Source organism: Canis aureus, chromosome 20 (assembly GCF_053574225.1).
Source record: "Canis aureus isolate CA01 chromosome 20, VMU_Caureus_v.1.0, whole genome shotgun sequence".
NCBI classification, from domain to species: Eukaryota; Metazoa; Chordata; class Mammalia; order Carnivora; family Canidae; genus Canis; species Canis aureus.
In genome coordinates, this window is record NC_135630.1 from 34220677 (window position 1) to 34233079 (window position 12403).

Below are 12403 nucleotides of genomic sequence, written 5' to 3' on the forward strand. Positions count from 1 at the left end.
TCTCAACTGCACATGGAACTTTCTCCAGAGTAGATCACATTCTGGGTCACAATTCAAGTCTCCTATGGGTTTTTTTTTTTTTTAAGATTTTTTTTTTATTTATTTATGCATGAGAGCTATACAGAGAGAAAGAGGCAGAGACACAGGCAGAGATAGAAGCTGGCTCCATGCAGGGAACCTGACGTGGGACTCGATCCTGCATCTCCAGGATCAAACCCTGGGCTGAAGGTGGCACTAAACCACTGAGCCACTGGGGTTGCCCCCACAAATCAGGTCTCAACCAATTCCATAAGATTATGATTATTCCCTGCATATTTTCAGACCCCAATGATTTGAAACTAGAACTCAAGCATAAGAAGAAATTTGGAAAGAACTCAAACACTTGGAGATGAAAGAGCATCCTACTAAAAAATGAATAGGTTTACCAGGAAATTAGAGAAGAATTAAGAACATTTATGCAAACTAACAAAAATGAAAGCACAATGTGCAAAATCTTTGGGTTACAGCAAAGGCAGTCCCAAGAAGGAAGTACATTTCAATACAAGCCTTCCTCAAAAAATTAGAAAAATTTCAAATACACAAGCTAACCTTACACCTACAGGATCTGGAGAAAGAACAGCAAATAAAGCCTAAATAAAGCAGGAGAAGAGAAATAATAAAGATTGGAGCAGAAGTCAATGAAATAGAGACCAGAAGAATAGTGGAACAGATCAATGAAACTAACTAGGACCTGGTTCTTTGAAAGAATTATTCAATAGATAAACCCCTAGCTGACTTATTAAAAAGAAAAGAGAAAAGACTCAAATTAATAAAATTATGAATGAAAAAGGAGAGATCACAACCAACGCTAAGGAAATACAAATGATTTTGAGAACATATTATGAGCAATTATATGCCAAAAAAATTAGGCAATCTGGAAGAAATGGATCCATTCCTGGTAAACCTATAAATTACCAAAACTGAAACAGGAAGAAATAGAAAACCTGAACAGACCAGCAAAGAACCAGCAAAGAAATTGAAGCAGTCATCAGATCCTCCCAAGAAACAAGAGTCCACAGCCAGAGCACTTCCCAGGGGAATTCTACCAAACATTTAAAGAAGAAATAAAACCTTATTCTACTGAAGCTATTTCAAAAGATAGGAATAGGAAGAAAACTGCCAAATTCATTCTATGAAGCCAGCTTTACCTTGACCCCCAAGCCAAACAAAGACCCCATCAAAAAGGAGAATTACAGGGGATCCCAGGGTGGCTCAGAGGTTTAACACTGCCTTGGGCCCTGGGCATGATGCTGGAGTCCTGGGATCGAGTCCCACATCGGGTTCCTGCATGGAGCCTGCTTCTCCCTCTCCCTGTGTCTCTGCCTCTCTCTCTCTCTCTGTCTTTCTCTCTCTCTCTCTGTCATGAATAAAAGAATAAAATCTTTTAAAAAAGTAAAATAAATGTGAGGCAGGAATCCATCAAAATCTTAGAGGAGAACACAGGCAGCAACCTTTTTGACCTCGATCACAGCAACTTCTTGCAAGACAAGTCTCTAAAGGCAGGGGAAACAAAAGCAATAATGAACTACTGGGACTTTATCTAGATCAAAAGCTTCTGCACAGCAAAAGAAACAGTCAACAAAACTAAAGGCAACCTATGGAATGGGAGAAGATATTTGCAAATGACATCAGATAAAGGGCTAGTATCCAAGATCTATAAAGAACTTACCAAAGTAAACACCCTCAAAAAAACAATCCAGTCAAGAAATGAGCAAAAGACCTGAACAGACCTTTCTCCAAGAAGACCTACACATGCCCAACAAGCACATGAAAAATATTCCACATCACTCTCTGAGTCTGGGGTTTTTTAATGAGTATAGTGGTCTGGTGCCTGTGTCCTCTTGGGCATCCAGGAAACCATTAAACCAAAAAAACAAAAATGAGGTCCCAGGTGTTATTCCTTGGAGCTAGAAGGCCTTGGCTTGGAGTTGTCTAGTTGTCTTGCCGGTGGTCTGGAATATGCATATGATAGCTTTCTCTGGTCATTCTCATCTGGTCCTTCATAGATGCTATTATTCTAGAGAATCATTAAACTCCTTGACCCTTACAAGAAGGACATAAATGAGTTGCATTACAGGGCATGCATAGAGTGCAGTGGGAGTGTAGGTCTTAGCAAGAACAGAAGCCCAAAAAGAAGAATGGGGAAAAAAAAGTTTTTTCTCTCTTAGGGTCTATCTCACTATGAAGAGAAAGCAAGACACATTAAAGAATAATGTTGTAAAGAGTGAGAAGAGGGACACCTGGGTGGCATAGTGGTTGAACACCTGCTTTCAGCCCAGGGCATGATCCTGAAGTCCTAGGATTGAGTCCCACATCAGGCTCCCTGCATGGAACCTGCTTCTTTCTCTGCCTATTTCTCTGCCTCTCTCTCTCTCTCTCTCTTTCTTTCTCTCTCTCTCTCTGTGTCTCTCATGGAAAAAAAAAAAAAAAAAGAGCTGGGGGAGTGTATAGGGTGAGCTATTCAGAGGAGGGACCTAGGAGGAGGTCATATCAGAGCAGAAACCAGAAGGAAGCAAGGGAGTGGACCAGAAATTGATCCCAAGTTCAAGTCCAAGGCTATAACAATCTTGGTCTTCTTAAAGACCAATGCAGATAGCCTGAGAAAGTAACACTAAACCAGAAGTCTACTTCTCTCCCTCTTCTTCTCCCTCTACCCTCCCCCTGCTTGCTCTCTCTTCCTCATTTTCTCTCTCTCTCAAATAAATAAATAAATAAATCTTGGAACACCTGGGTGGCACAATCAGTTAAGCATCTGACTTTGGCTCAGGTCATGATCCTGGGGTCCTGGGATTTAGCCCTATGTGAGGCTCCCTGATCAGTGGGGAGTCTGCTTGTCCATCTCCCTTCGCCCCTCCCCCTACTCATGCTCTCTCTCACTTGTGCTCTCTCTCTCTTTTGGGTAAATAAAATCTTGAAAAAAAGAAATACCCTTAAATTAGAATATATGTGAATTCATGAGCAGTGGCCAATGGGCTGGTCAATTGGTGAAGGGCCTGCATAGAGAACAATCAGAAGATTAAGGACAAGGTGGTCTGAGGTGGAGACATGGGAGTGGGCACAAAGTATGAAGACCTTTGTATTGCCCATTAATGCCCAGCAGAGAGCATCCACCATGGAAAAGGCACTAAATCATAAGCTGACAAAATGTCTCATCCACTTGACATGGGCCAGCCTCTGGCACTGGGCATTCAGTACTGCTGGCAACAAAAGTAAAATAGCTGTTTTGACAGAGATAGAGGTTATGCATGGATCTATCTGCATGGATTCCTAACCGGAGCTAATCTAGCTTCCTTCTACCTTGTTCTCAAGTATAATTTCTTCTTCTAGTGATTGGCATGGGAAAATCCACTTTCTTCTGATTTTATATCCTCTCCTAGAGCAAAGTGACCCAGTCTTGTGAACCATTACAAAACAGATGAATATATAAGTTCACACTGGTTTTTCTCTAAATAAGGCATCTCACAAATGGATAAAGAAAATGTCATTGGGATTCAGGAAACGAGAATCCTTTTTGCTAGAGGAAGCATAACTGAAGGAGCTAGCGATTTAATTGAATATTCAAGAACTTGCAACTTGCAGGCATATTGTTTAAATTGACATTTGGATTTCATTGTTCAAAATCTGTGCCCTGGCTCTGAGTTAGAGCATAACCAATGAATATGAGTTAAAGCACTTCTGAGACCATGACTATAACTGTTTTCAAAACATTCAGATCTTGACAAAGTGTCTTCAGAACTTTTTCACTTTGGGCAAAAGAAGTAATCAATTTCTTGACATAAATAAGTGACCAGCAAATACTCAGTGACATCTTCTGACTTTCCCCAAATTAATGACTTATCACCTAGTTTCCAGTCTGACTTTTCCTGCTTTGAGCTGTTAATTTCCTCAACTATTTAAAGTCATGCTTCCAGGTATCAAAGGAGTTCAGTATTCCTTTAACTTGTGTGTTCAAGTGATGAATGTCTGAATGGCCATGGAAGATTTTAATACCATGACATTCTAAGAGTAGAGAAGGTGATTATTTTTGAGACTGACTACACATATTAAGAGTTCATCTGAACACAATCATTTTCAAACCAATCAGTATCCTTTCTCAATGTCTCCCTATGTTAATATTTTTTCCAGGTCTCTGGAAATTTTCACTTCACGGCATGTTGTCAAAAGAGAAATATTCTCCCTTGGATGTGCATCCATACTGATGGCACCTCAGGAAAATTCAATTATTAAATAAACTTTCCTGTCACAGCCAAAGCCATGACATGAAGTAAGTACTGGTTCTATAGCTTATTAGCCCAAACAGGACTCCTGAGTAGAAGAGGAACTAGTTTCAATACAGCCTTCCTGAAATTCATAGGCAGAAGAAGACCCATAATTGGTTTTCCTATTTCCACCTGCCAAGTGGACATCATTGGATGACTTACAAGTGCTTATCTGAAGCTATGAAAATTCAGTCATTATCACATCTGTCCTCCCCCTACCTTCTCATATCCAAATAGCCATCAAACCTTGCCATATAATACCACTTTCATTTTTAAATTCTCCCCCCTCCTTTTCCATCCACATGGCCTCTGTCTTATTAGTCTGTGTTTTTCTTTAGCAACCTCATTTGTCTTTCTGTCCCTGGCCCCTGTTCCTATGAGACCTTCCTCTGCCCAGCTAACAGGATTTCGTTTCCAAAACAGTAATTGTGGTGATATCCCCAGTCTGGAAATGCTTAGATGGCTTCCAATCACCCATAACAATGAGGAACAGTCAAAAGGGCTCTTGGCAATGAGGCCTCAGGCTGATTTAAAGCCTCCATTCTGCTGGTTCCCACAAGACAGTCTCTGCTTGAGCAGGACAAGATGATGATAGTGACCCAATGTCCCTGATCCTTCCTGCCTCCATTTCTTTACAGAGTGGTGCACAGCTCTCTTCCACTCTCACGATACACCCCATCTTTCAAAAACCCTCCAGCCTGTGAGATCTTCCCTGGGACCCACAAAGAAATCTTTTCTTCTGTACTACAGTGGCCATTTGTACTTATTCTTAGAGGGCTCGGCACAGTTCATTGGGACGGAATGAAACTTGCCTGTGTGACCTGATGGCAGCTAGGATAGTTATGCAATACATAGCTCTTGCTCCATAAATCCTTTCTGAATGAATGAATAGGTGAATAAAAGAATGATTGTCACTAATCTTGCCTTCCTCTGTTCCCCTTCACCATCTCTAATGCAAAACAAGATAGGTGAAATTTTCAGGGGTGTGTCTCTAGGGTCTTTATACCTTTGTTCCAGCATGACATGCTAACATCCCTTACTTAGGGTCCGGAGTTGACCTTTCATCTGGTCTCCAAATCACTTTGCCAATACTCATGGCCACTTAAATCAACCTGTTTATCTAATAAATTATCCTTCTCTAACACTTTTATTTTATAAAATATTGAATAAGTGATCAAATATGAATTATTCTACCAAGAATTTTAAGCATTTAAAATTCTTTAATATTTGCTTCAATTTTTTTAAACTAAAAATAATAATTTTTAGTAAATTCTAATTCAGTGTCATACCCTGTGTCATTCTCCTTTATTTCCTTCCTATTTCTCCATCCTGGTCAGAAGCAACCTCTATCATGAGTCCAACTCATTTTTACAGTTTTACATACACACACTAATTTTTGAAAAGGATGAATTGCACTGGTTTAACAAATTAGCATACTTAATGCGTATGGTCCTTTTAAATTTATATAAATGTGATCGCTTGGACAGATTATGCTGCATTCAAAATATGCTCTGATATCTATCTTTATACAATCATTGGGACAAATTTTTCCCATTATCTGATACATAGAATATTATATTGTATTTAGTATTATATTTAAATATTTAATTTGTCTTTTTAAAGAATGTTTAGCCCACGCATTTTTTTTCTGTTTACAAGTATTTCTGCAATAAATATTCATGCACCTGTACCAGAATTTATATTTATACATACGTTTTGTATGTATGTGTATTCTCTATATATACGTGATCTTTATATATGTATTCTTTGCATATATATTCTTTCTTTGCTGGATCCTTTTTTATTTTAATAGATATTAAAATTTGTCCTTCAGATTTTATACTAGTTTACATTTCCATCAAAAATTCTAAATATCATATACATTCTAAATTGATTTTCCTAATCATACTTCCTGTCATTTTGTTGATGGTATCTTTCTGTGATTGTTTTCATTGTTGTAAAATGCTAATTTTTATGAAGTCAGGTAACATAATCTTTCTTTCTTTCTTTGACTTTTTTCTTTGACTTTTTTCTTGAAGAATATATTCCTTACCTGATGCCATAATTATACTCTGTTTCATTCATTCCAATAATTTTGATGCTTCCTCTTCCATATTTTGCTTTTAAATCCATCTTTAATTCATTTTATTTTTGCCTGTAGCATGGTTGGTAAATATTTTTATTTAGAATTATAATAGTATATTTAGCACATGCCATATACATTTTGGGGAGATGTCCTTAAATCCTTAAATTTTCATTAAACACAGTTACACAAAAAAAGAAAATAAAAAACAAAAACAAAATAGAAAAAACAAAAATACATTTACATAAATATTTAAACCGACATGCATTAGTTGACATATAATGTGTGTTCCAAAAGACACATATTAAGTTTACAGATTGATAAAATTTTATCACCAGTCTGATCAAAAAACGGAACAGTATAGTAAAACAGAACAGTATAATAAACAGAAGTCCTCCTCAAATCCTCTGAAACTGATTATCCCCACAGGTAAATATTTCTTAATTTGTAACACTAAATGTACCTATAAACACAGTTCATATAAATGAGCTAACCCAACTATTAAAAAGGAGATTCTTAGATTGTAAATAAATAAATAAATAAAACCAAATCAAAATTAATTAGCTATATATTGCTTAAATAGCATATAAAAATAATAAAATTATTTGTGTAAGTTTATTAAAAAGAAAAAAGTAGGTGTATTCTAATCAAAATGAAGTTATAAAATGTTAATATAAGAAATAGAAATTAAGAAAAATTTATACCAAAATTTATCTATCCTACTACAGATAAACATTTGTGCTGTTTCCACTTTAGATTCACATAAACATTGCAACTATGAGTATAAATATATAGATATGCCTATTTACCTACCTGTATTTTTTCATGAATATGTACATGCCATTCTTTGGGGTATATGCTTGGCAATGGAACTGCTGGTCATACAGCATATAGTATGCGAGCACTTAGCTTTAGTGCATACTATAAGATAGATTTCCAAGGGACTGTACCAATTTATACTCCCACCAGCAATATGAAAGAATTTTAGTATTAAAAAATCATCACTGTTTTGCTTTTGTTTTCAACTATAGTCATTCTAATACATAGGTAATAGCATCAGGTTGTAGTATAATTTTTATTTCTGTGATAACTAATTATGTATAGAACATTTTTGTGTTTGCTAGCAATTTTTTAAAGATTGTTTATTCATTTGAGGGAACCCTGGGTGGCGCAGCGGTTTAGCGCCTGCCCTTGACCCAGGGCGCGATCCTGGAGACCCGGGATCGAATCCCACGTCGGGCTCCCGGTGCATGGAGCCTGCTTCTCCCTCTGCTTATGTCTCTGCCTCTCTCTCTCTCTCTGACTATCATAAATAAATAAAAATTTTTAATAAAAAAAATAAATAAATAAAGATTATTTATTCATTTGAAAGAGAGAGAAAGTACAAGCAGGGGGAGGGGCAGAGGGAGAAGCAGGCTCCCCATTGAGCAAGGAACCAGATGCTGGGCTCTATCAGAGACCGCCTCCCCCCTCCCTTCATGACCTGAGCCAAAGGCAGACGCTTAACAGACTGAGCCACCCAGGGACTCCAGTGAAATGCCACTTTTCTTGTTAAAAATAAAATAAATGCTTCCTACAACTCAGTACTAAAGGAATAATTTTGTTTTAAAGTTATGAGTTTTGTACTTTCCTCTTTTGAAGAGTAACTAGTTGTATGGCATCAATGCATGCAGATAGCTTATGAGAAGAATTCAAAGATGTCTTAGGTGAAAATGACAGGAACTGCTCCTTGTGGCAAACGCAAGCACATTGGGAAGAGAGAAAGTTGTGGTCCTAAGAGCCTTCCCAAAGCCAGACTGCTTCATTAGACCTCCAGGCACTCACTCAGTTTTGAACTGAACTCTGAAATGCTCCCCTTCCTCCCTGCTGGCCCCAGCGTCAAAACTTCGATTCCTGCAATTGTCATAGTTGCCACAGAGGTCATTTGTACCAATCCAAACATGAAACAATACAAAAATCATGGCCTATGGAGTTATAGCCCTGCAGGATAAATCTGGGTGTCACCACCCACCAGTAAACTCACATCCTGCCTCGTCTCAGAGTCCCTTCAAGAAAATGAAGATAGCACATATAACCACCTATTGTAGTAATTATGAAGAATCAATGAGACAATGTGTGTGCAAATGGGCCAGAATGTGAGGTGTGGCCTCTAGATACAGCCTGCAGAAGCAGTATGTAGAGGGCACTCTTGAGTGGCTCAGTGGGGTTAAGCCTCTGCCTTCAGATCAGGTCATGATCCAGGACTCCTGGGAGGGAGCCCCATATCAGGGTCCCTGCTCAGTGGGGAGTCTGCTTCTCCCTCTGCCTCTGCCCCTCCCCCACTCGGCCCCTGTGTTCTCTCATGTGCTCTGCTCTCAAATAAATAAATAAAATCTTAAAAAAAAAAAAAAAAGAAAACGAAACAGTACGTAGAGAACTAAGCACCAAATCTAAAGCATAGGCAAAATCCAAGACATGCCCCTAATGTTGTCATTAATAACTATAGAACAGTATATAATTGTTCACTGTTACAATATTCTCACTAAGTTGCATGTCACCGTTGCAGAGACCATGCTAATCTCCCTATCGTCCCAATTTTAGTATACGTGCTTACCAAAGGGAGCACACGACAATATTCTCAATAAGCATAAACACCTAACAGGTTTTCCAAAAATTCTGTTTAAAAAAAAAATTATTTACTTATTCATGAGCGACACAGAGAGAGACGCAGAGAGACAGGCAGAAGAAGCAGGCTCCCTGCAGGAAGCCTGTTGTGGGACTTGATCCCTGAGCCAAAGGCAGACGTTCAACCACTGAGCAACCCAGACGTCTCAATTTCTTTCCATTTTAGAGGAATTAGCTTTGAGAGAGGGGGTTGGTATACATACTGCAATGTGCAGGCAACTGGCGGAACTCTGAAAGCCAGCCAGGAAACAGACTGTGGAGAGGGCTGTATACTAAAGCCTTAGAGTGGCCCTCAGATCAGCTAGAAAGGGAATCATGTATTTTCGTTTCCATTAGACTAATCCTTGTACCAGTGCTAATATACAAGCCACTTAGCAAATTTATTTTAATTCAAACCATAATGACATTCAGCCCAACATTTTACAGAAGTTAACAATTCTCCCGGCAAGCAGCAGCCGGCAGTTTCTGCGGCGCTAATGTGCAGCTAAGTAGTTTGGGCCACTCAGACAGCTGGCCCAAGTGAAACAGCTGGAAAAGCACGGCTATTAACCTTTTGTTTGCAGTGAGAGGTGTCCCTACAGACGCCAAAAACGTTGTGGTAGACTGAAATACCTCCTAGTAGTTCGAACCACTTTTTCTAATTGCAGGTAGTGGTGTTATGTCTTCTTTTCCTCATTGTTGGGAAAGAGAATCCTGTCTGGTTTTTCCTATTTGATCTGTGTAATTTGTGTACACTCCATGACATTTAAGCTTACTAATACAGGCAGAGAAAGTCTTTATAGAAACACATGTGTACCGTATCTAAAACCAAAGAAGCAGTGTCTTAGCCAGTGAGGACATCTGAGGAAAGGGAAATTAAATCAAAATTCGTTTTATTATTTTATTGAAAGTATAGGGCCACAGCACTAATAGCTGATAGACCAAATCAGATAAATGTTAGTTATTATTTATTTATTCCCATTTTTTTTAATGTTCACTGAAATTTTGTTTATGGAAAAAAAAGGAAGCATGAAGAGCTTGTGCACATTGTCTAGAAAAAAACTTGAAACCTGGCCATTCTGAGGTTAGAACCCAGGCCGTCTGCATGGACCTTCCGTACAACTCCCTAAATACATCAGATTCTAGGAGTGCCTGGGTCACTCAGTCTGTTAAGCAGCTGCCTTCCTCTGGGGTCATGATCTCAGGAACCCTGGATCAGCCCCACCTTGGGCTCCCTGCTCAGTGGGGAGCCTGCTTCCTTCTTCCTTCTGCCCCTCCCCCCTGCTTAGACATGTGGGCTCTTTCTATCAAATAAATAAAATCTTTTAAAATATCTATATCAGATTCTAATTCTTGCCTGGAATTTTTTCAGATCCAATTGAATTTTAAAATGCTCCATATAAACTCCATAGGGGTAGTTTTGTTGGGAAGGTTAAGTTCCAGATATTTCTGGATATTTTGTGTGTCTTGGGGGATATTTGTTCAGAAAAAGTTACAGATAAATAAATGATGATATCTACCTCAGCATCTTACGTGGAAGGCTCTTGTGTGTAACAGTCCTGGTCAGATACATTTAAAATTGCAAGTAGTAGTAAGAATGCAAAGTGACCAGGAAAAGCATCAGAGCATGATATGTGGGGAGAGATAGGCAATGACAAAATTATAACATATGGAGACTTAAGGTTTATGACCATTTTTTCCAGTTTAAAAAGGAAATCCATCACAATATTTTAAACAGGTGGGTGTTGATAACATGACTTAATTAGTGTTTTGAAAGCTATGTATGGCTGCGGTGTGAAGAAAGGATTCCTGGAGGAAAAAAGGGCAGGAGGTGAAGGTATCTTGGATTACACCAATGGCTCGAGGAAATAAATCAGTAGACTGGATAATGGATTTGGATTTAGAGGGTACAGAAGTAGACTTATTGGAGAGGACTCTAAGGGTTCTGGCTTGCATAGTAGGGTGACTGGTAGTGTTCTCCATTTATCAGGGACCATGGGAAGAGGATTGTGTATGAAGGGAAGTCCTTGAGTTCACTTTGGGACATAACAAACCTGAAGTACATTTGAGACAACCAACTGGTGATGCAAGCACTCAACTGCATGAATTTTTTTTGTTACACAGCAAAGTATCCTAGGATGGAGACATTTACTAATAAACAATTCTTATTTGAAGTCTCTTGCACAATTAAGATTGCTTAAAGAAAGAAACCAAAACAGACAAGACAGAGATGAGTTACTTTATTACATGTTATGCCGAGGAGCATTACTCAACTTCAAAAAGCACCGGTCCTTTGGACTATATTGTAAATGGGCCCCTCTGAGTTATGCAACTTGACAGCCCTGGACAGAAGTTTGAGGACCCAATGACTAGGGGAGAGAAGGATAAGCTTATCAAGTGAGTGCATGTAAAGAAAAATAAGAGAAAAACATGGACCAATTATGGCAGCAGAAGGAAAGAAAAAAGAGTATTTTAAGCAAGGCAAGATGAGAAGCTACAAAGGTGGCTGAGACATCATCAAGTGTGGTGATGATATAAAAAAGGACATGGAACTTGGCAACACAAAAGTCATGAGAATTCTTAGCAAGAATTATCTCAGTGGGATTATAGAGGTAGAAGCCAAATTGGAGTAGGCCAAGGGGTAAGCAGAGGTCTGACTGCAACTCTCAAATCTCATCACACTCTGAATTCTCTAGTAATGTTTACCTCCTTGCAGTGAACCTCTATCTGTCTCAGCCTCTCAAATGAAGTGTGAGTTCACTGATATTAGGACCGTATCTGATTCACCTTGGCATGCCTGTCTCATAGTACTAGTCAGAGTGGGCCTCCCAAATCACAAATCAGATCAGGTCTCAACACATCTAAAATGTGGCCCCTTCGCCATCCCATCACAGTAGTCTTTATTCTCTTTCCCTTTTTATATATTTTTTCTCTTTAGCACTTAACACTTTTAAGCAAACTCTATATATTATTTGTCCTACCTATTTTGCCTCTTCTCCATTAGAATATAAGTTCCATGAGGATGGAAATGTCACATGAGTTTTACTGCTGTTTCCTCAGCTCCAAAACAGTATTCTAAACAGAAAAGCATTATTTGTTGAATGAATAAAAATTTCTAGTGCCTAATACGGTGCTGTATACATGATTGACCTATGACAAATTAATGAATAAACGTTTGTGTTATGACCAAATTGCATTGTTAATTGCTAAGATTGTATTGAATGAAAGGATGCAACTGATTCTTTTTAAAATCTATTTGCTTGTCATTCGTTTTGATATTTATCTGTAACTCTTCAAAATTGCAATATAGTCATTATGGTAAAATTCTTTGCAGCAATTTGAAACTTCAGGGTTTCAATGGCCATCCGTATCAATCCTG

General features: G+C 38.4%; 1 long non-coding RNA gene across 4 annotated transcripts in view; it reads left to right on the forward strand.

Moving 5' to 3' along the window:
* The window catches only part of LOC144291659 (uncharacterized), an 87016-nt gene extending 74875 nt beyond the window's left edge, over positions 1 to 12141 (forward strand). For 3 of the 4 annotated variants that reach the window (XR_013359025.1, XR_013359027.1, XR_013359028.1), the window contains 2 exons: positions 4165 to 4303; positions 4937 to 5185. This is a non-coding gene — a long non-coding RNA (uncharacterized LOC144291659). Of the gene's footprint in view, positions 1 to 4164; positions 4304 to 4936; positions 5186 to 11014 lie in introns of those variants that run through there. The other variant, XR_013359029.1, reaches the window with a different exon arrangement.
* Positions 12142 to 12403: the final 262 nt, after the last annotated feature.